The 22,689-nt window shown below is 40.6% G+C and overlaps 1 long non-coding RNA gene across 1 annotated transcript in view; it reads right to left on the bottom strand.

Annotated features, from left to right (window-relative positions):
• Positions 1–4,235: 4,235 nt before the first annotated feature.
• LOC138066683 (uncharacterized) overlaps positions 4,236–22,689 on the bottom strand; it is a 47,090-nt gene continuing 28,636 nt past the window's right edge. Inside the window, exons 2-4 of the long non-coding RNA XR_011140054.1 lie at positions 15,223–15,307; positions 6,720–6,926; positions 4,236–5,429 (exon numbers count right to left, since the gene is read on the bottom strand). This is a non-coding gene — a long non-coding RNA (uncharacterized lncRNA). The remainder of the gene's footprint in view (positions 5,430–6,719; positions 6,927–15,222; positions 15,308–22,689) is intronic.

Here is a 22,689-nt window from a genome sequence, read left to right as displayed (position 1 = left end):
AAACAGCCAGTTTACTAAAGGATAAGCTAACAAAAGAAGGGAACTGAAGGACTTCTGATGCATTTAATTCTTTTCTGGATTATATTCGATGCTGGCACAGTATGGCGAACATCGGGAAATGATTAAATTCAGCCATAAAAGAAAGTGATCTAGAGCAAACTGCAGTATGGGGTGGACTTGTTTGGATCTGGAAGCTTAGCGGAGAGATTAGAAGGATTCAGTAGCATTTCCAGATTGAGATGAGTTCAGAATACCTAGAGACTGTTCAGTCCTGCAGTCTGACCTTACAGGCAGTTCTGCCTTCAGCTGCTCATCTCTTTCCTCAGTGTCCTTTCTGTCTCACCAGGATACACAACATTCTGGTGAGAAATACAAGGCAAGTGTTTTCGTTCTGTCACCCCCTTAGGCAGCTGATGTCTCCAGCCTTTTCTGTTCCTCTTCCAAGAGCAAGCACTAATATTGTGTCCATGTCTGAAGCTGTAGAATTGCCCAAAGAGGAGAAAGGACGTGTCAGCCCAAAGCACTAGAGGATAATACAAAGTCTTGCACCAGAAAGGGACTTGACAACCCACAGCTCATCAGGGAATGGCACCAGGCTCCTAGCAACTCTTTTCCTCTGGCCCCAAGTACTTTGGCAGATTTTCGGTGTTCACTTCCTAGCTCACCTCTGCCTTTGGTCTCCACTCTCCTCTCCAGCCTGCATCTCACCAGAAGGGCCCAGAAATGAAAGTACTGAGTAAAGAAAGGAGGTCTCAGGAGCAATGTATAGTTTGGCTTACAATGGCAGAATATCTAGGTGTCGTTATTTATCTTATCTATGCATAAATACATATTTGAGTTCAATGGTTTACAATCACTTATGTGACTGTATACACATTTAGATTTCTAGCTGAATCAGTATTGCAAAGAGTAATATTAAAAAGAAACCCTGGGTTACATCCTATTAAAAATAAATATGGGTTACATCCTATTAAAAATAAATATGACTTCTATTGCTAAGTGCCTCTGGTATTTAAGAGAGCAGGACTTGGGCATCTTAATCAGGAAGCAGAAATACAGCACAGCATTTTTAGCCAGGCACATCCTGTAGAGAAAGTAAGCAATGGTGGAGTTAAAAAAGTCCCACATGCACCATAGCTGATGTAGGCATGCATATCACAGACTTGATCACACAGCTTCCTGTTAACTCTACTCATTAGGTGATTGCAAGGCTCCAGTCTAAGAACTCAAAAGTCCCCAAAAGCCTGTTATGAGAAAGGTCTGGTCAGGCAGTGCCAATAGTCTAGTCATGCTGGTTGGAGTAAGCAGCCTGTGCCGCTGTGGTGTGCACTTTGTGGTGTACCTGATGCAACCGAAATGATCTTTTTGAAGGAGCAGATCTTCAAGAGTTCTGAAGAAGCAAGGTCCTCACTGTACCAAGTAGCCCCTATACAGCGTTTTGCCACACCGTGCTAGTAATAATTAGTTCCTCTGACAGTAGAAATGTGGCTTACTGAAACCAGCCTTCATTAAAAAAAGGAGGAAGTACACTAAGATTCACACTGGCTTGCAGATAAATGGCTAATAAGAAAAGAGGTGAATGTTTGCTATAAAAATCTCCTCTGTTAATACTTCTTGTTCCACATGACATGGTGTTAAGCTGCTGTTTTGGCTGCGAGCACCTAACGCTGGGTCTGGCATGGTGCATAAGGAGCTATTTTGACACTTGGGCTTCCGCGTGTTGCTGGAGGTGGACGTGCTTCCCAGGAGCCTGCAGGCTCCAGGACCGTCCCTGTTCAGCTCCGTGTAGGCTGCAAGGACAGACACGACTCACAGTCACATCAGGGAGAAGGAGCAATATGACATGAAGGACCACACTTTCTGCACGGGTTTCTTCAACAAAGAGCTAGCGCTTTGGTAGAGCTGGGTTCGAGAGAGTTTCCAGGCCCTCTTCCCAAGTCCTCCTTCTTTTTCATCTATGCTGTTTATTACTTTTAGCCACCTCTTTCATTTCTCACATTTTCCCTAGTCATTTATTTATCTGACTCGCTGCATTGCAATGGTCTGCTAATACCAGAATCAGTTGGAAAGTAGTTGCTTGCTGTGCCTGAGGCTAGACACTTGCAGCTAGGCAGTAAATGCAGTAAATGCTTTGAACAAATACAGTCTCTCACTTTCGATGTCACTCCCTCCTGCGGCTCATGAAAGCCAGGATCTATTTCAGCATCTAATGCAAAGCACATCTGTTTTATCTGACTTCAGAACTGGCCAGGTATCTACAGCCAGCAGGAAAGGAAAGACGGAGTGATTGTAGTGATATTAATTCAATTATTCTTTGGTATTATTTCCTCTTCCATTAAGCTTAGTTATGCAGAAGCATAACTACATGCATATGAAATATAGATAAAATATAACGATATGATGATTTTGCAATACTCTAATCATACATTATGTATAGCTATGAATGTAGGAGAGCTCCATGGTTAATCATGCCTGCCTGGTTACGTTATGCCATCTAAATTTATTTTCTTCTTATCGCATCAGAGCATTTGTCCTCTGGATCTTTGCATTCATACTCTTCCCTTGACCCCATTGGCTGCAGCAGAAGTATTCAATCTGGAATATAGAACTCTATTTGGTCTTAATACAGTTAGGTAGTTAAACACTTACTAATCTTCTCAACTCCATATCATGTGGAGATGTGAAAGAAGCTTTGTACCAATTCTTTGCCACTGCCGATGCTGATATTGGATGCCAGATGATGTAGCATCTTCCGCCTCAGACAACGGAGCAGCTGTGGAAGACTTTGGGGTGCTTTACTCCCACAACACTCCCCCTGCTACCCAGGTGTGCTCTGGCCACAGGCAGATGTTCTCAGCCTGATTAGTGTGAGGAGGTAATGAACGTGCTGCTTGAAGATAGTTTATCTTCTCGTGAGGAGATAAAAGCATCCAAGGAATCATGATGCCATTTAAAGGGTGAAAAAAACAAGGCCCCATACAATGCATGTAATTACCTACACGTGCCTTTTATTTCATCACTGCCAAACTTCTAAGTGAATGTAAGGCACAACTTTAAGATAAAATAAATATTTACATAGCAGATTAAAGGCATAGAATCACAGAATGGTTGAGGTTGGAAGGGACCTCTGGAGATCACCCAGTCCAACTCCCCTGCTCAAGGAGGGTCCTCGAGAGCACTTTGCACATGATTGCAGGGCAGTAGCAGTGAATAACATCTTTAGAGAATAAAACTTCCCTATTATACAATTTAAATATGACACTCTGATCAGGATTCTCTCTTCAAAGATTTGCAGGGATATTTTTGAGCCAGGGTTGCAGATTTTAGTGGTGATAATATTCAATGTTATTACTGAATAGCAAATTGACATACATTATGTGAAACCATTCTTATGGCATTTCTTGCAATTCTGACATTAGTAATCATAAGACAAATAGATATCTGATTCTATTTAAATCTTGATCTTCAGCTTATATGTTTCCAGTCTTCATGCTGGACCACTGCTCCATTCATTTTAAAACACCTTTTTGTTGTTTTCTGATGAAACATGATATCAGCGTGCCTGCTTCTAAGGTTTAAATTTCCATGTGCATGGAAATTTATGGTAGCTGCTGGCGTACTTTAAACTTTTACGTAGAACATCTAAGAAGGAATATTTTCAGCTCTGCACAGTAATAAATAAAAATTAATATATTAATGTAATAAAGTTTATAGTCTTTATAAAAAGTTTATAGTCTTTATAAAATTCCTGTGCAAATGAATTGCATAATAAGACATAATTTATAATGCCCTATGACAAAAGACATAATATATATTAGTCTAACTGCAGCTTATTAATCCAAGTTTATTTTATCTTTGTTGAACTAACTTAAAAGTCTTTGCTTGAAAAAAGACAGTATAATGATATCTCCTTTCTCAGGCAACACTGCTGAGCATAACATCATGTTTTCCAGGCTTGAGAATGTACAGAAATGTTACGAAAGAAAATTTATCTTGGTTTTTACCTTCCTGGAGAAAAACTTTTTTGCATGTAGCTGACTGATCAGTGGCCACAAAATGGAATACATAAATTATCGCGTTCTGGGGCAGAGTGGACACATACTTTGACTGTAATCATGCACTAGCAAATGATACGTTGATTTGACCCTCAATCTTCTAGCTTTTCTAAAAACTAAAAGCATAGGTAATGCAAGAGGAACAACTTAAAGCTATTATGCTGAAGCTTCATAATGGGAAAGCCTGTCTCTTCAGTAGGTTTAGTCCCTCATACTTACTCTTTCACCTCTGAAGTGAAAATAAGTGAATTACCACAGGAGAAGCAAAATGTTGGAGTGGTAGTTTAATTCTTCTCTTACATTTCTGAAATATTAGCCACACCTGAAAGTATGGCAATCTTTAAAAGAACATTGCCTTCTGAGACTGGAGTTCAAATGCACTTACATTAAATATTAATTTCAATAATTGCATACAGACACATTTGAGAACACACAAAATATACACATGCTTAAGATACAAAATAACATCCAGTTTGTGACGGCAATGGCATTCGCCTTCTGGGCGAAGTGAATGTCATGTTTGTAGGAAAACCTCAAGAAACCAAGACACCAATCCATTTGGGGAAAAAAAGCCCCCAAAAAAGTTAAAAGGAATTTCTATTTTAAAACGTGCATATGTTTTAGCTGGGGACTATATTTGAAAGAAAAGATAGTCATGCGCAGAAAGAGCCTGAATGAGTGATAGAATTAGCATGCCTGACAAATAAATGCAAAGCGATGCACCCAAAGGCAAATGGCTCTAGGTCCACACCTAAAATGATTCGTAAGCGCTCAGGAGGAAGCGCTTATGTAAAACAATCAGGCTCAGTGATTAGTAGAAGTCAAATAAAGAAATAAAATGCAAGGAAATATTAGGGAAACAATGGTTTCAAGAATGGAGAAGTCCATAAAAACAAGATCATTTGCAGGTTACTAAATAGACAAGTCACAATAGGCGACTTTGAGATAAAAATAGCTCGAGGTAGAGCAGGGTAGCAGGATGAAGTATTTTACAGACTTTTTCTGTTTTTACTCTTTCCTACGTGTCTGCTTATGGGAACTTTGGGACTATGGGGAGATTTGCTCTGAACTAGTATGACCGTTTTCACGTTCTTGTGGAACGCAGGAGGACTGCATTAAATTCCAGCTCAGTCACAGAGATCAGGTAGGATCTTTGCCGAGGAACTTAATCTTAACCTTGAATAAACTTTCCCAGACACCTAAGTAAGTGATTTTAAAGTTTGTTTCCTTTCTCGAGGAGAATTATGCATGTATGCAAATTACTCCTACTGACTTTTAGTGGTCTTTTCAGAAGCAGGAACTTTATCAGCTTTTTGAACCCAGAGTCCTGGGCCATTCATTCAGGTTGAGAGGCAGCCAGCACACCTGTGGTTGCTGAAAAACAATTATAATAGTAATTACTTGAGTTTTAGTACCAAAATTATTAGCTTTACTGTAAAAATTCAATCCAGTTAAAAACTGGCTTCTGTTCATGCAAAGTCGGAATTGCTCTGCCTCTCCTCAAGCTCTATCCAAAAAGCAGCTCACTTTGTAAAGGTTACTCAGCAGGGTACAGTGCGGTTTTGTTCCAAATACATATAATGAGAGGGTGCGAGAGAAATGGTTGAGTCAGACACAGCTTGCTATTTGTCACTGCCTACACGGCATTAAGCTAGTGACCTTATGATGAAAGCCCAATGTTAGTGGATTATTTACGAAGGCTGTTTGATATTGGAATAACACTTGACAAAAATGGACACTTACCTGTTGTGATATAAAGATGTCAGGCTCGCAAATCCAGAAACCTATTTGTCTTCCTTTACTTGACTAAAAAAAAATTCCTGTTGCACTTACGCTTGATTAGCTCAAAATTGTTTAAAAGCTTGGGGGTTCAGTTCTTGCGCCCTAACAAAGTGTGTATCATGTACAAGATGTCAAGACCACGAGGACACTAACGGGCCTTGCAGTCCATGTCCAGCCCCCCCACCTGCCCAGCCCCAGGCTCCGTTTTGGTCCAGCCCTGGACTGTCAGCCCTTGCCCCGCAACACTGCAGTGGTGCCTGTATGGATGGACTTCAGACCCTTGATGCTCTGCCTCAGCCCTGTCTTGGCTCAGTCTCCTTCTGCTCCTGGACAGCCACCAGACCTGGTTCCTCGCTGGCCATGTCGGGGCTATCAATGGACCCGTTACCAGCCCCAGTTCTGCTGCTTATTTGGCCCCATGGGACTGTGCCTATTGCCGAGGGCATTGCCTGCGCTGCACCATCCTCGGCTCCACTCATCACCCCGTGGAACCACTGGCCCTCGCTGCTCCCCGCAGACGTAGCAGAAAAGGCCCTGGGGCCCCTAGGAAGGGCACCACCAACACTGGGAGGCTTTTCAGTTCCATCAGCAGAAACACCCAGATTCCAGTCCAGCTGCTAAATCTGTATTTTTTTGCTTTATTTTGCTCTTCTTTCAGAAATAAACGTTCTAGCAGGTGATAGTGACTCAAAATTACTGAAAATCTGTATGGTCAGTAATAATGGATGACGCTAGATTTTTCCCACCAGACAGTACCGATTTCAGGGTCTACTTTAGTGTTGTCTGAGTGGATCTTAAACTTCAATGAGTCTTTGATAAAAATAAATTACCATAGCCATCTATGGCAGTTAATAAGCTATAATAGTTGATAACAGAACTCACAGTAATTCCTTTGTACACTCAGAGCTGCGGTTGCTGTAGAACATGTGTAGAGGAGGGATGTCCTTCTGTATTGAAGACTGAAGAGTGAGGAGGACTGCACATGCTTTGCTAGTATCTTACAGCAGCTTCTTTCTTTGTTAAAAATTGCAGTAATTCTGATAGTTTTAACTTTGTTTTCATTTTACAGGCAGCAAATCTTTGACTTTTCTGCAAAAAAGTTACAGTAAAAGAATAGGGTTAGTGCAACTCAAAGCTACTTATATTTACATGAGTTTGATCTGACTGTGTATAATTTCATGTCACCTCATTTTATTTCTCCCTTTTGACAGAGCTTTCATTTACTAAACTTTGTAAATACGAAACAGAAGACAGATCATTGCAATTCCGTTTACCCTCTGGCCTTCACTTTGTACTTCCAGTCCCATGAGGTTCTAAGCTCCCCAAAAACTTCCTAACTTCACTGTGCTTTGGTATTCACCTTTCTACAGAAGAGTCAGTGGGGCTACTCAGAGTAACAGGAGTTAAAAAACGTCAAAGATGACTGAGAAATCCTGTAAAATCCCTACGTTTTCCAGCATCTTCCATGCAGGATTTAAAAACACTTTTCCACTGTCCTTTATCCTTCAGTCCACACTCCTCCATTAACTAAATATTATTAAGTATACTTTTTTAAAAGGCTTTGTCTTTTGAGCTCCTTAAGTAAAGATGACGAAGGGACTCAACCTGAAAGTTTAATCCCTTTGTTCAACTCTATCACTGTAGTTTTAATGGCTTTAGTGGTTTAATAAGCCATTATATGTAGACATGATCTGTTCCTGCAAGCCTTACCTTCCTCCATTATATGTAGGCATGATCCGTTCCTACAAGCCTTGCCTTCCTACAACCTTCGACCATTGCAACTGTAATACCATTACTACTTAATATGAACTCAGATTAACTCTCCTTCATAACATCTAAAGGTTATTTACTCCTCAAGTGTCATAGACAGTATTTATGAATATGTGAGAACTCCCTCAGTATCTTCATGCTTCTCACAAAGACACTAGAGGTTATGGAAATGTGCTTGCATTGCTAGAGAGATATAACTTATGGACTATTAGAAAGCTGATGGACTTTTCAAATTGTGGCTGCTAGTCTGTTGTTATATTTCTGTCATTTAGTTTCATCTGAATGCTTCAGGGTTTAGTTTGTATTAGGTTCTTCTCTAGAGACTGGGTATCTTATGCTACCCATTTCAAACTTTCTTATATTTTCCTTTGGATATAGAGGAAAGAAACGGAGAAGGAGAAAGCAACTTAGACAGCAGTCTAAATGTCAATTTTTTGTATTGTTGACGTGTCATATGCTATCTCTAAGAACAGAGTATAATAAACTAGAAAATACAAGCATAGCAAGATGCGTATCTAATGAACGTTTTATGCAGTGAGTACTCCTTTCAGTTTAGATTTAGATAATTTATATAGTTTGAAATAAGTCTGGCAAATGTTGTGATAGCTCCGCCTCTAGATAAACCCAAAGTGCTTCATTCATAGCACCTGATGGGCTCTTACCCCAGGCCATTAAGTCCTTGTAAAAAATGAAAAAAGGCCAGTGCAAAGAAGCAGGGAGAAAGGAAGAAACTTCATCTCAGAGACCTTCAGGCATGAAGAGATGTAAAAGATCACAAGTGTGAAAGAGCTCACCACTAATAAAAGTGACTTCCACTGGGGAAGGATCAGAAAGAGAGCAAGGCAAGGCAAGGCAAGTCCAACAAAACAAAAGCACAGATGAGGCAACTTTGAACAACCACCAGGGCTGTCAAGTGTAAGAGCGTGAAGGTTACAAGTTGTTCCTAATCATCTGGAACACTGAAAAAATAAATCAAGAATATATTACATTTTGTTATTTTTCTTTAATAATTTTATTTATGATTGTGTTAATTGACAGTGTGATCCTTTGCAACAATACAATACAATAAAAATTCCTGCGTCTCTTTAAAGCCAGCTGATAAAGTGAATTGATAATATGAGAGACCACGCCAACAGCATGCTATGTCTTTGGCAGACAAATCCTTTGGGTACCTGTAATCTCCTCCAGAATTCAGGGATTAGAATGTGTTTTTCATCACAGAGCAAGGACGGTTTTAGAGGTTAGTAGCACTGGCTACCAGCACACAGAGAAATATGTCTGTGGGCTAATATTATCTGAAGGGTTAGAGACAGGCTAAACCCATCCCATGGAAAGATGCACCTTACTCTGTAGGAAGAAAACAGGAATACCTTTTCTTTAGAAAAGAGAAAGAGATTACACGGATTGCAGAAGGCTGCACAATTGCAGCCGTCCTGGGAATTTAGTAGTATCACCTGAAACAAGGCCTAAACTCCCGGTTTACAGATTTTCAAGCTATCTTAAATTCTCTAGCAGTACTATAATCATTAGAATATAATTGTTTAAAAAAGCAGTAGAAAATTACCATTTTCTGTTATATACTATAGGAGTCAACAGAAAATAAGGTCTTCTGATGGTCTTCTGATTACTAGATCAGTGTGCAAAAATGTTTGTATTCCACAGATATCCTCTAATCACTGCACAAATACCTTCACAGTACCTGTCTATAGGTACTAACTCATAACTAGTTAGAGTACAGCTATTTGAATACTACTTGAATATAGTCAATGGGATCAAATGGTATCAGCCCATCAGAAAGCAGAGTCCTGCAAAAGAGAAGTCTTTCACCAGTTTGCAGCTGCACAGCGTTCCCACAGGCCGACTGCCTCAAGGACACTTCCATTCTGGTATGTAGTGAATATTAACAGCCTGGTATCATGAGCAACGGAAAATTTAACAGACAAAAAGGAAGGAACATTTGTGGGTTGGGAAATTACTGAATGTTTTGAGCTTAGGAACAGAGAGTTTAAGATATTCATTTCAAACATATTTTGTACAACACCAGCTGCTTCTCTTTGGCTGTCAGAGTCATCCAGCCTGGAGGAAAGCAGGCAGCTGCATGCACACAAAGAGGGGACGGGTCGGTCTGGGGTGCTAATCTTCCACTTGAAATATCAGCTCCTTTCTGTTTTACCTCCAAAATCCCTGGCACTGAGCTAGCCTATGGTTTGCGCTTGCTTTTGTCGACATTCGTGGCTGAACTTGCACTGACTTCAGAGGGAGCAGAATTTTGCTTTTAGTTTGCAAGAGTAGTTGTTACATATTTATTCCTCGGTACATAACGTTTCCCAGTATTGTGAAGGAACCATCCTTTAACCATAAAATCATAACTATTATTAAATCTTTTATAGCAAACAATACAAACCTAACTACATCTTATCACAGTTTTACTGTGCAGAAAAACCCCAATTACACCAACAAATGCATGTTTGCATGTTCAGCCACCACGCTCTTTTCTGATGAAATATGCACTCATAACATACACTGTCCAGAAGAAATGGTATGTTCTGCAGTATGATTAAAGGTTTATTAAGTCACATTATAGCACATTATAGCAATGTAGCATAAATCTTTTATAGGTAATTTATTTTTGTGAGAGTAAAAATTTTAACATTGCTACCAAAAGGGGAATCAGCCTCTTTCCTGTTGTGTATTGGCTTAAGCATTTGAAGTGTAATAGAGATGAGTGAATACCACAAACATAATTTACAAACATTTAGATGAACTATGTTGAAGACCCCTCTAATTTTTTTCCCGGTATTCTAATGAAAAGTTTGGTGGCTGCAACATTCAGAAATGCCAGAGAGCTCTGCCTCATTTCTATATAGACCTAAAATATACTGAAAAGAGGAACCTAGCTCAGCTGCAGAACACAAATAGACCATGCTGTCATGGCCGAGGTCACTCTGCATCCTCATGAAACACCTCTTCTCAGCAGCTCTTTTCCCCCCGTGTCGTAGCACCTCTGGCAGTGACGCAAGGCTCCCGCTCTGTCTGTGTCCCCTGTTGTCCCCTCTTTGCCAAGCCAAGGCTTCTCACACAGTCAAGGTTGTGGCACCAGTCAGGCACTGCTCTCCTCCCCTTCTCCCCAAACTTGCTGAGACCCCAGTTCATGAAGTCTCCTAATAGCTTTGTGTGCTCTCAAGCCCAGGAACGATGTAAAATGCTGCAAAGATACCATGGGGCCAGTAAAGCATTTTGCATCCTCCTGCTGCCTCCTGAAGTAGTAAGGAAGCAAGGAATTATCAAGGAAGTATTTTAAATCTCTGGATACCCAATAAGTCAATAAAAGCTAAAAGTGGAGGAGCTGCCTTTGGGGTAGGGTGTGCAACCTGAAGAAGGAAGGATTTAACTAAAATGTGCACCCAGGTGTGCCCACATCATCATCGTTTGTTCATTTGTTTTGTGCTCAGATCACTGATGTATTTTGCATTGCTTTCGGTTTTCTCATACAAATACTTCACTCCCAGTCTGTTGCCAGTGAGAATCTCATTATTCTCACAGATTCCCAGGCAAGTTAAACCCTATCAACATTAATTATAAAATCCTAAGGTCAGATCACATGACAGAAGAGAAACAGCGGAAAGCAAGAACCGTATGCTCAAGCAGTGGTGACATGGAAACAAGCATAAAAAAGCCTTAATCCTAGTTGAGGCAATCAGGCAATAGCAGTTCTTCCAATAGCTCATTTCCCCAATCTTGAACTAGCATTGAAAAAGATTCCAGCAATCGTTTGCTGTGGACCTAGTGATATCTTACTGGCCAAGCAAAGCACTTTCAGACCACATTTCAGAAACACAACCGAAGAACACGGAATCACGAATCCTGTAGCTAACCTCTTGTTATATGAATACCACTGCATGGGAATTAAAGTTACACTCTGTGTTTTTACTGAGGCGCAGCACTGTTTGGTATACTTGTTTGATATTACTATCCATATAATGAGTTACATTGGACATCATAGCTTTTTTTCTGAAAGATCTGTCTATAACAACCAAAAAGAAGGATTCATAGTTTAAAAATCCCATCTTGAAATTCTAATATAAGTTTATCCGGCAACACATAAGTCTGAAAATCAGAACAGCAAAGCCATTCATGGAAGCTTTACCTCTCTGAAAATAAGACCTGCATTTAAGTACCTCTTATCCTTATTTTTATTTATTTTCCAGACACGAACCTCACACTGTAGAAATCTGGGTACCACTTCATATGTGGCTTCTGTGAGTGTTGGAGCTGAGGAAACCTGTTTTTTGAGACTCAAAAGAACTAGTTTTCAACTTTTATTGGCTTCCCAGATCCTCTTTTGGAGAGTTTAGCCCCTTTACATTTGGCAAAATAGGTGCTGAATCTATGGGTGGAGACGTAATAGCAAACGGTGCTGGAGGCAGGAATCACCTCAACACCACCCTGTAAACTATCCCAGGTTGAAATCTCAGCAGAAGATCCAGGATCCCCCACTGTGTGCTGGGAGACAGGGGCTACGCACTGGCCAACTGTCTGCCATTGGGCTATGTTTACCTCCAGAGTCATGATCTACACCCCGAGGGATGCGAAGTAGTGACGGAGTCCCAGTATCATACACCTTAGCACTACCTGTGTACCCAGCCTCACTGGTACAAACTGATGCCTCTTTGAAATTGCTTCATAACTCCCATTTAGAGAAAAGCAAAGTAAAATAAAAGTAGCCAGAGTTTCAAAAGCTTTGAAAATTGTAAAATATATTTTAAAATTTGAGGAAAAAAGCTTTAGGTCAAAGTTAGCATCTGGTCCCTAAAAAATACTCTACCTGAAATCTTGTGCATATTTCCTGAACCTATTTATTTTACAGTGCCGGTCCTTCAGACTTCTGACCCTCAGCCAATATGTACTACAATAGTTACAAGATAATGCCAAAATATGTAGCACAACTGTAGCTTTTTCCATGGTATAGGTAGTAGCCACCAAGGCAGGGACAATCCCACCTGGCTTTGGACTCTTTCTTCCAGCACCTAAATCAGAGGCCTGTCACCCTAGGCTTCTCTTACAGTCAACAGAGAAGAAAGCATCTCCAAGGAGCCAATCTGTGTTCACTAGCACTATTTATTGCGATCCGTTAGTAACCTGTACAGTGTTTGCTGTTGCACAATGTGCCTGGGGAGGAGAGGGAGAGGAGTGCCAAGCGCTGAGGTCTGTGGCAACAGAATCATAGGGTCCCCTAAACTGTCATACTCTACTGCGGTAAGACACAAAGCAGGACTGTAAATATTTGGATGAGCTTGTTTACACCTCAGAATGCTTGAAGATAATTCCCCGAAGACATATAAATCTGCCTTGAATCTGTTTGTTTTTTCCACTAGTTTAAATGTTGGCCCAGAACCAGCCCAAGCTTTTCAAATGTCGCTGTAAGGGATTTTCCATCCATAATATGACCCGTTGTACTGGCATCTTTCATGCCAGACTTTAATGTTACTTAAGAGACAGATATTTAACATGAGCTAATAATGCCCAGAAAAATAGTAAACTCTGTATACGGGATCCTTAATCTCTTCATTACCGTTCCTGAAAAACACAAACATAGAATGCTGCAGGCTTGACCACAACACTTCAAGTTACTTTATTTGAATACACCTACACAGAAGAAAGCTTTACAAACAGAAACTAAGCTGCTAAAATGAGCTTCTTGAAAAAGCTTTTGGAAATATTGATCATAAAAGAGAAAAGTATCCAGTAAAAATGTTGGTTCATTCAAAGAACACACTTTCTTCTGGTTTACTTGTTTTTTATTCAGATTGCACAGAACGAGTTGGAACCAGCTTTTCTCCAAAAATAACATTTGTGTAAAGTGCTGTGATTTGTTCCATTAAGATATTGCACAGGAAAGGTATTTTTTACATTTTAACATTTTAAAGATTAACTTCACAGTGGTGACACACCTGCAGGTATTTGTGTTGCGTGAGTTATAGCAAAAAAGACTAATGGGTTGTTATAGCAACAAACATCAAGTGATGATTTCATGAGTGGAACTGAATGACATCAGAATAGCTCTACAGGAATAGCTGCTTTTATTTTGAGTTTTGTTTTGCAGGATAGGCTAAATATGTTTCTTTCCTTCCTTGGTCCCAGCAGCTCAGGGGATTTCTGAAGGCAGAGGAAAATTGAATTTGTGCTTCAAGTTACAACACAGAAATGACTACAATTAGTTGTATGAGCTAGATGAGAGTGCAGTGTATTTTGAGATTGTTCCCTTATTTACTTCAGAACTCACTGAGCACTTTCAAGAGCAAGTCAACTTTCCCTACAGTTTGCTGTTACTTCTGCAGATTTCTCGCCACCAGTCAGACTATCTCCTTGGCTCAAGCTCTGCTATATCCTTCAAGCCTTTGAGTGGAGGGTTTCTGCTGCCAGGGCTTAGCTTGTCACACTAAATTCACTGGCACCTCCAAAGAATAAAGTGACCTGGAAAGGGCAGATAATATTCAGCATTAAGGGGCTGGGGTTGGGATGGCCATGGGGCACTCGGCATTCCCTGTGGGGGAGGAAGGAATAACTGTTGTCCTAACTGAAATTTGAGGAGTTATTGACTATTTCCTTCCCTGGAATGAGTTCCTTCCCAAAAGCGCCATAGATTCAGTCCCTTTTCAGGTCCCTGCTGTTCTTTTTTCAAGAATTACTGGCTGTTCTTTCGTTTGTTTAGTTGTTTGCTTGCTTTTTTTTAGAGATTCATCCCCCTTTTTTGAGTGTGCTGTTTACATGATCTTTTGCCTGACGCATTGTATGTCGTATAACATCTTGCATCTGAAAAAAGGAATGAAATCTGGATTTTAAGATGTGAAAAAGTTAGTATATACTTTCAGGCTCATTTCTATGAACCAGATTCTTCAGAGAGGGAAATTGCTATTGCAGAAATCTTTTTTGGCTTTTGTAAGTATTGTGTGGGTGTCTAAACACCTCTTTTGGTGTTAGGCTCTATATTCTTTACACCCATTTTTCCCTGCCATCTGGAGTTCCAAGCCCTCTTCCACTTTCCCTTTGCCTATAAGCAGGCAGGTAATCAAAAAGAGGTGATAAACTGCAGAGGAAGGGAAATTGTAGCCTGAGAAGAGAGATCAAGGAAAATTGTGAGTTCTTTAAGGGGGCAGAAGATACAGAAACCAAACAGAAACCGAAAAGGTTTTGGATGTCAGTGTAGGAACTAAGCTACCGCACTGTGGGTTCACCAGCAAAATATCCCAATCCCCTTTGCATGCAATCACTCATGAAAACTTGGGAGAGGGCTCTCAACCTCAAGGAGTTACCTCACGCAGCATCCTGACCTGAGGGAGGAGTTCTTCCCCGGCAGACCTGCTGTTTTCGAGGAGAACCTCACTCAAACTCAGAAAGCCCTGGGCTAGTTTTATACCATAAGTCATATTGAGGTTTGGTCAATAATGTTTTGAGCTGGAAAGGCCACAGTAACAGGTGATATAACGGCTCTCGAGAACGTGCTGGGCGTTCAACTCCACCTTGTACCTACCAGCGAGACGTATACCTGGGAGTGGGGGAGGTCATCTAGTTGACCCAGTGATCCAGATCTCACTGGAGTTCAATGTGCACTTACCACACCTTCTCCACTCGGTGACCACAGTCACAATTCGACTTGGGATCCGAGGAGCGGTGGTGTAGTCCCCGCTTGTCTCCTTGGTCTAAAACAAATGGCAGTTAGAAAGATTAAAATCATTGCAGAAGTACTACTTCTGATGCAACGAGAGAACAGTACTAGAATCTTCCTATATTAGCTGCTTTTAACAACTGAAGAGATTCAGATTCCCAGATTTTAACAGGGAAGAGATTCCAATCCTCCAGACTCTTCTCCTTTCCAGAAAAATAAGACATTTCAATCAAGATGCTGAGCATTAAGAAATTAACCATTCACAAGTGATAATATTTAGGACAGAAACAAAATGGTCACAGACTTTTCAGATAGCAATGTTGCATGAGTCATAAGATCAGTGCTGTAAAGGAATCTTTATCTGTGACTGTACAAAAAAGTTACATCCCACCACCTTGTGTACTCGGTCACTCTATAATGACTCATCCTGCACTGGCTTCGGGAAAACATGGTGCTGCAACTCAGTTTATGGCCCAGCAACAGTTAATGAAATTCGGCAGAGGAGACAGAGGCAACTAATTGTTTGCACATTTGGACATCTGAGAAAAAGGGGATGGGTGGGAACATCTTAAAAAGATGAAGAAAAAAGGACTCATTCGCATGCTAAGACATTTAACTTAATTGCTGGCATAATAGAGGCCTCCATAAAGAAAAAAAAAGCCCCATTTGGCTTCCCTTTTACCTACATCTGTGAATGAACTTGCCTAAAGAGAGAGGAAGAGAGGGATGTTGCGTCCTTGGACACCTGCCCTTTATCTACCGAGATAACTTATATACCAAGAAAAATGTGAACAAGGCCCCAAATGCATATTAATTTGGTAACAGAGAATACCCCAGATCTAATACCAATCAGATGGAAAGGAATTCAGAGGAACATAGTATCATCCCCTAATGTTTCAGATCTTGCATGGGAAGCTGAGGCTAGAAGACAGCAAAGATCACTAGTTTCAAAGCTCAGTTCCAGTCGTGTAGTCTGGAAAAACATATCAGCTCAAAAAAATTAGCGTCTTTCCAAAGGAAGCTCCCTCTAAATCTAAAAAAAAAGGCCCACTGCTTGATTCAGCTTTCCTGAGCCTGAGAGGGCTTTTCCCTGCCCTCTGCCCTCAGGAAAGCTTGGGTACAGTGCTCCATCTCCCCTGCTAGCCAGGGTGGTCACAGAGCCATAGCTGTGCAGCTACCCTGCTCTTCTTTCCCTCCCTAGCCCTGCAACTGTGGCTGTTTCTGGTCCTGCACAGAGACACATAAAAGGAGGGCTTTTCATCTCATCAGGAAAATTTCAGCCTACTAATATGCTCACATAAAAATAGGAAGCCACAGTCTAGGAGATGTCCAAGAGCAGTAAGTTCAGGAGCAGTAAGGCTATAAAAGTAAAGCAGATATACAAAGGAATAGACAGCATTACTTATACGGTATATATTTGTATGATACACCTGTGTGTGCACACAAACACACATACACATGCATTTATATACACATATGTATGTAAATATATATACCATCAATGTAAGTGTGGAAACAAACAAACGTCTGTGGCCTAGTTGTATGTATTCCCATTATAGTCCGTGGAGAGAAACAGTCACTATTAGGATGTGGTTCTTCTCATTCCAAAGTAAATGTCCACCCCAGGGCAATTGAATTACATCGTAAAAGTGCCTGTTTTTCTCCATTTACTATTAAGGGAATCTGGGAGGACTACTTGTCTGCAGCCACAAATCTTACAAAAGGTGCTTGAGGACAGAAAGATAGGAACGTCTTTTGAATTAATACTTAGCTTGAAGAAATGCTGTCAGAAAAGATCCATATTTTTTTTGTCAGAGAACAATACAATGTAAGATTTCTTATTTGTAGAACTCCAAATAAGAATAGAGAAATATAAGCTCATATAGAAATCTGGTCTGTGAGTAATCATCTTTGTGAAGAAAAAAGAGGATTACTTACTGTTTGCAAACAATCTGAGAGAGATAACACAAACATGCTTCCTAAAATGCTGTAATTTAATTCATCTTATGCCTTTAGGAAGAAAAGAAGGAAGTTGTGAGGGGGGAAGGTGGCTGTTAGATCTTCAACGACACCTCGGGAATACTAAGTAGATTTAAAGAAATAATAATATCTCTGGAAAAGATCCAATCTAATCTTCCACAAACTTGAAAGTAATACCTATTTCTATTAAAATGTTAGACTATCTATTTCTCATGCCACAACAGGGAACAAAAACACACCTCTTCCTTATACAAACTGAGGGAAACTCTCTAACTCATAAAGGAATGTATATGCATATTATATACTGAGCTTTATCTCATCACATTGCAAGCATATAGTTAGGCATCTAGTCTGCATTAGGCTTGCAGATTGAAGACAGTCTCTTTCACCTCTCCATATAACCTCAACAGATCATCCACAGAGTCCAAATCTGGAGGACCCCACCTGCCACAGCTGTAACAGGAGCTCCAACACGGGTTGTTCTGGGAGAGGTGTGAAGCTTTGTGTGTTCTCCCCTGACTCTGTGCCTCCAAGCTGAGCCAAATCCAAACTGTTACAAATCCCACCTGCTGCAGACCAACATACTAATCAGATGGGTTGTGGGCACCCAACGTCCTGATCCACCCAACGTCATGATGTGGCACCCCGTCTGGATGTGATCCTGGGCAATATGCTCTAGAGGACCCTGCTTGAGCAGGGAGGTTGGACTAGATGATCTCCAGAGGTCCCTTCCAACCTAAACGATTCTGTGATTCTGTGACAACATGATATGATGTGACACGACATGATAGGATGTGACATGACATGATGTGACACGATGTGACACGATGTGACATGATGTGACATGGCATGATTGCAAAGACTGATCACACCCAAGAACAGGCTTTAGTTAGGCACAGCACACCACTGGCCACCTACACTGCAGGTAAGCACAGCTGGCCTTATAAATGCCTTTAAAATACTTTATGGACACAGCCAGGGACAATTAGATGTTATAGCTGGTACAACTTCAGCCTGAGGATAATTGCCTCACTTAATTGCAGATCTGAGTCACATTTACCTGCGAATCTGTCTTCAATGAGTCACACGCACACTCTTTACTTCACAAAAAGGAAATCACTTCTGTTTCTTATTGCAGCTGCAAGACTTTATTCTTCCCACTGCTTCTCCCTGGTCCTCCTCCTGGTTCCTTCTGTTTCTCATGCTCTTCTTCCCTGGCCTTAGTCCATGCAGTGTTTCCCAGACGCTTGCTTCCCTGACATCCTCCCTGAAATCCTCCCTCTTCCCAATTGCTTTTATTCACCTCACGCTTTTTCAGCTCTTACACAGTCCTGTTCTGGTCTTCCACATCTTCTCCCACAGTTTGCATTCCCATCTGACCCAAGAATTATTTTTAGCCTGTGGGCTGGCAGCTCTTTTTATAAGGACACACATGACAGAAGTCTGTGAGAAGGAAAAAATGAGGAAAAACAGACCCAACCAAGCCAATGGCTGCACTCTATTTGGAACATATAGGATTTACCCTGACCTGGTCTAGAAAGGCTATTTATACCCTAACATGCTCCAGGAGTCTTCCTGCAAAGGCTTATTCATACAACCTCGGATATAATTGCATTGCCACAGTGGGGCCTCATACCGTAGCAGCATCCATTGATTAACATGAAAAGCAGGCCTGGTAATTAGGCAAGGGATGCTCATGATAAATTTTGGGAAAGGAACGGGAGAGAGAGATGGTGAAAAATCACAGAAAGGTCATCTTTTGGAATTAAATCCAGGATCTGAAGATGTGCAAGCTCAAACTGCTGCCGCTCCAGGCCAAGGAAGGGGACTGATTGCTTGACTGTTGGTAATGAGCTTACACATCTTTAGCATGGGGTAGCCTTATGAGGTAGGGACATGGAGAGCAATGTGAAATATCAGAACGAAAGGAAATTCTTACTGAACAAAAAATACAAAAAGGCTTAATCCTGCCCATTCCCATGGAGGAAAATCCAAAAGGTTGAAGAGTTAAATTAATAAGGGAAATTGCAAACTGATGTTTTTGTGCTTCACGATATAACTTTTTATCAGCACTGAGCACCATAGAGATTTCCTCCAGATTAATTTTCTAAAACCTCCGAATGTGTGTCCATTTAAGTAATTTCCATACAGTTATAATCTTGTTATACTTTTTGCAGAAAGAAATTTAATTTGCACAAACTTATTTGCCATTGGGTATGCAGAGATCACTTACTAAATTGTACTTTGAACTTGGAAAAATGTTGTCAGCAATGGATCTGCGGCTTTGAGCATTGAAAAATATAAATCAAAAGGGTAGCCCTAAAAGAAATTGGCTCCTAAAATAAGAAATAAAGGGATAATTTAGAAAAGTCTGTAAACAAAGTGACCTGAGAAGAGAGGGAGTCAAGTGCTTTCAGAGAGTCCTTAAAACTGATAAAATATATCAAAAAATAGTTTTGTGTCTTTATTTTAATCTCTTCATGTGTAAGCTTCTGGCTTTCATTAAAATCTTCATGTTATTAAACTAACATCGACTGCTATGAAGTGATAAAAACCTTAAACCACAAAACAGTTATTTTGAAAATGAAGAATTCTGGTCCAGGAGATAATCAGGTTTGGAAGCCTTAATTGATTATAGTCATTAACTGATTATAAAGCTAAGATCTTTTTGTCATATCCTAATCATTATTTATTTATTTATTGTCCTAATGCAAGACTCCAAGCTTCGCTCAGTCTAATCCATGTTAGGCCATAATAACAACACCACTTTAGATGCAGTTTTAATTGGATTAAAGAACACTCAAGCTTGGCCTTTCATAACTGGATACTGAATTTCACAGTCATGCTGTTAATATCATTAAAAGCCATTTTTTTTCTCTAAAGATAAGACTCCAGCCAGTGCTCAGTCTTGCAGGGGAATGATTTCACCATTGCTGAAAACACCCATAGCACTATTCCATGGTGCTCCCTATCTCCTATTCCTTTCCTGAGTGAAATCTCAGCCTTAGGTTTTGTCCACTTAAACTTAGATACCATCCAACCTGGAAGGGGCAATATCTGGACTTCCCTCCGACCTAAGAGAGCTCACCTATGCTTTTGAGTGAAGACCCTTCAAAGCCATGAGCATGTAGCAGCTGGAGCGGTAACATCAGCCCACCAACACCCAGCCTGGGGCAGTGCTTTCACTTCCCCCGGGGGAGACTCTGAGACTCACAAATGGGACATGCGAATGGACCGTGGTCCTCAGATTTCAGCATCAGATGGAAGGGAAGAACATGTCCCGGAAGGGTCTCTAAGGATACAAGCTAAATTACCTAACATACTAAGCAGGCCAAAAAACGCTCCTATGAAGAGCATTAATGAATGGCAAGATGGCGAGATTATCTGTGCAGAGAAATCTGAACACTGGCTTTGATTAAGAGTGATATATTAACGGCAGTAAAATGAGTGCTGGCATGTGCCTTAGTAGAGAAAGACAGCACGTCCTGTAAAATAATTCTGATCAAATGAAAGCTAAATGATAAACATAAGAAGATATCTAAATTTACACAGCTAAATGTAGCTGTATCTTTGTCTCCCTTCTGCGTAGTGAATGAGTCCTCGGCGAATCTGAAAAGCAGGTCATGTTTATTCATTTAGCCAAAGGTGGAGACTCTTTCTAATTTCAGGCAATGACATTTAAGATTTGAGACAAGGATATTTGATGGTAACAAAGAAGTCAGAGTAAAGACAGAAGACCATATTCCATATTGTCCATAACCTAGTTTGATAACACAGCTCAATGGGTAGAAGTGATAATTTAGCAGTTGCCTCTTTACTATTTTTTTTAATTAGCCCTCAACTTTTTGCATTGTTTCTTCACATTCCGCTAAGAATTTCCATGTATTAATCTATAAAATATTTTCAAATACAACATTTTTCATCCTGTTAGTGACATTTCACTTTAAAATGCTTAGTACTTACAAGTTCTTTTTTCCAATTCCTATTTATTTCATTTCTAAATACCTGTTTTTCAAAAGCTGGGACTGTTTCTAACAGCCTAACAGCCTGTTTCCAATCTGCCTTGAACGACTCATCCCATTTTCTATTTGCATTTATTATTTAACATTTTCTTGTCATCTATGAAATATGTAGTCCTGAAACATCTTAAGATGGCTTGAACTCAATTGTTGTAAACCGAGAATGACAGAAAATGACATTGAGAAAGGAAACTTTAATGGTAAAAAGCATCAAAGAAATCACTTGGTTCTCCAAAATTTTCGTCAGTCCAAACGTACTTTTATACCACTCTCCTTGGGGCCATTTTGAAATTGATTGTTACCATCACCAGTGAAAGTGGTCCCCAGACTCACTGAGCATACAGTCAGAAAGGTCTTTCCCTTGAACCTCTTTTAATACAAAAGACAGGACCAAGAAAGGAAATACTGGAGGTCGAATGCGAGGGAAAGAGGTGCAGGGTACCATACTCTGGGCGCCTGATCAGCCCCCGGTTTTCAGACAAGCTTGGGCAAGCAGCGTGGTGGTGAAGAGGCTCTCTGCTTACCACCACACTCAAGAGGACATGCCTTGGTATGCCACAACTGAGTCAAACACAGCCCTATGCTATCCAGGACAAACTCGGGGTTTTAAGCCACATCTCTTAAATGCTAGCTCAGCCTCTTTTCTCTTAGAGCAACTTAGCTGACAGCCAAATACATGATCAAAAAGAATCATTATTGCAGATACGGAAAAATTCAGCACTTCCAAACCACGACAGTGGTAGGTGCAATGATGAAACTTCCTCATGTCCAATGACCAAAGAGCAGGGGAGCCCTACCGCTTGTGGAGGTGCTTAATAACTCATAGACAAAAAGTATAGCTGAGAGTTCACACCACATCTGACCACATGGTAAGAGGTAAAGTCTTCTGCCTGGTTGCAGAGCCAGTGCACTGGGGCTCAGGAGGCAATCCTGAACTTTCTCCTGGAGAGTGATACAAAGCAAACCTGATTTTAATCTCTGCAATGCACCTAATTCCACAGCAAAAAAAAAATGTATTTCATTTATACAGTTATTTATCCTTTTGCTAGCAGAGCAGGGTCATAGCAAGCCCTCCATGGTGCTGGGTTTCAGTTCAGCTGCGTAGTGCTTCTGGTGGTAGACTCCTGCCTGCAGATCTACCTGCTTTGCTGATCAGGGCAATTAGATACCAAACAATTAGTAATACAGACCTCCAGGCAAAGGAGCAGCCTCTGGCTCCAGAGCTCTCCTAAACCGCAAGAAAGGCCTAAGAAGATGCCTTGATGGTTGGTATCTCGTTACATGCAACTAAAGCATCACAGGAATAAACAATAGATGAGAAGGAGGGAACAATGGTCTAATAACCTCCTGTTGTGTAATTACAGTAAAAAACAGCTAATCCTGAGCAATGTTATTGCCTTCATCATTGTATCCATGG

This window comes from Struthio camelus, chromosome 3 (genome assembly GCF_040807025.1).
Source record: "Struthio camelus isolate bStrCam1 chromosome 3, bStrCam1.hap1, whole genome shotgun sequence".
NCBI lineage: Eukaryota > Metazoa > Chordata > Aves > Struthioniformes > Struthionidae > Struthio > Struthio camelus.
Note: the sequence above shows the minus strand (reverse complement) of the source record. Positions and strands in the feature narration are given on the sequence as shown.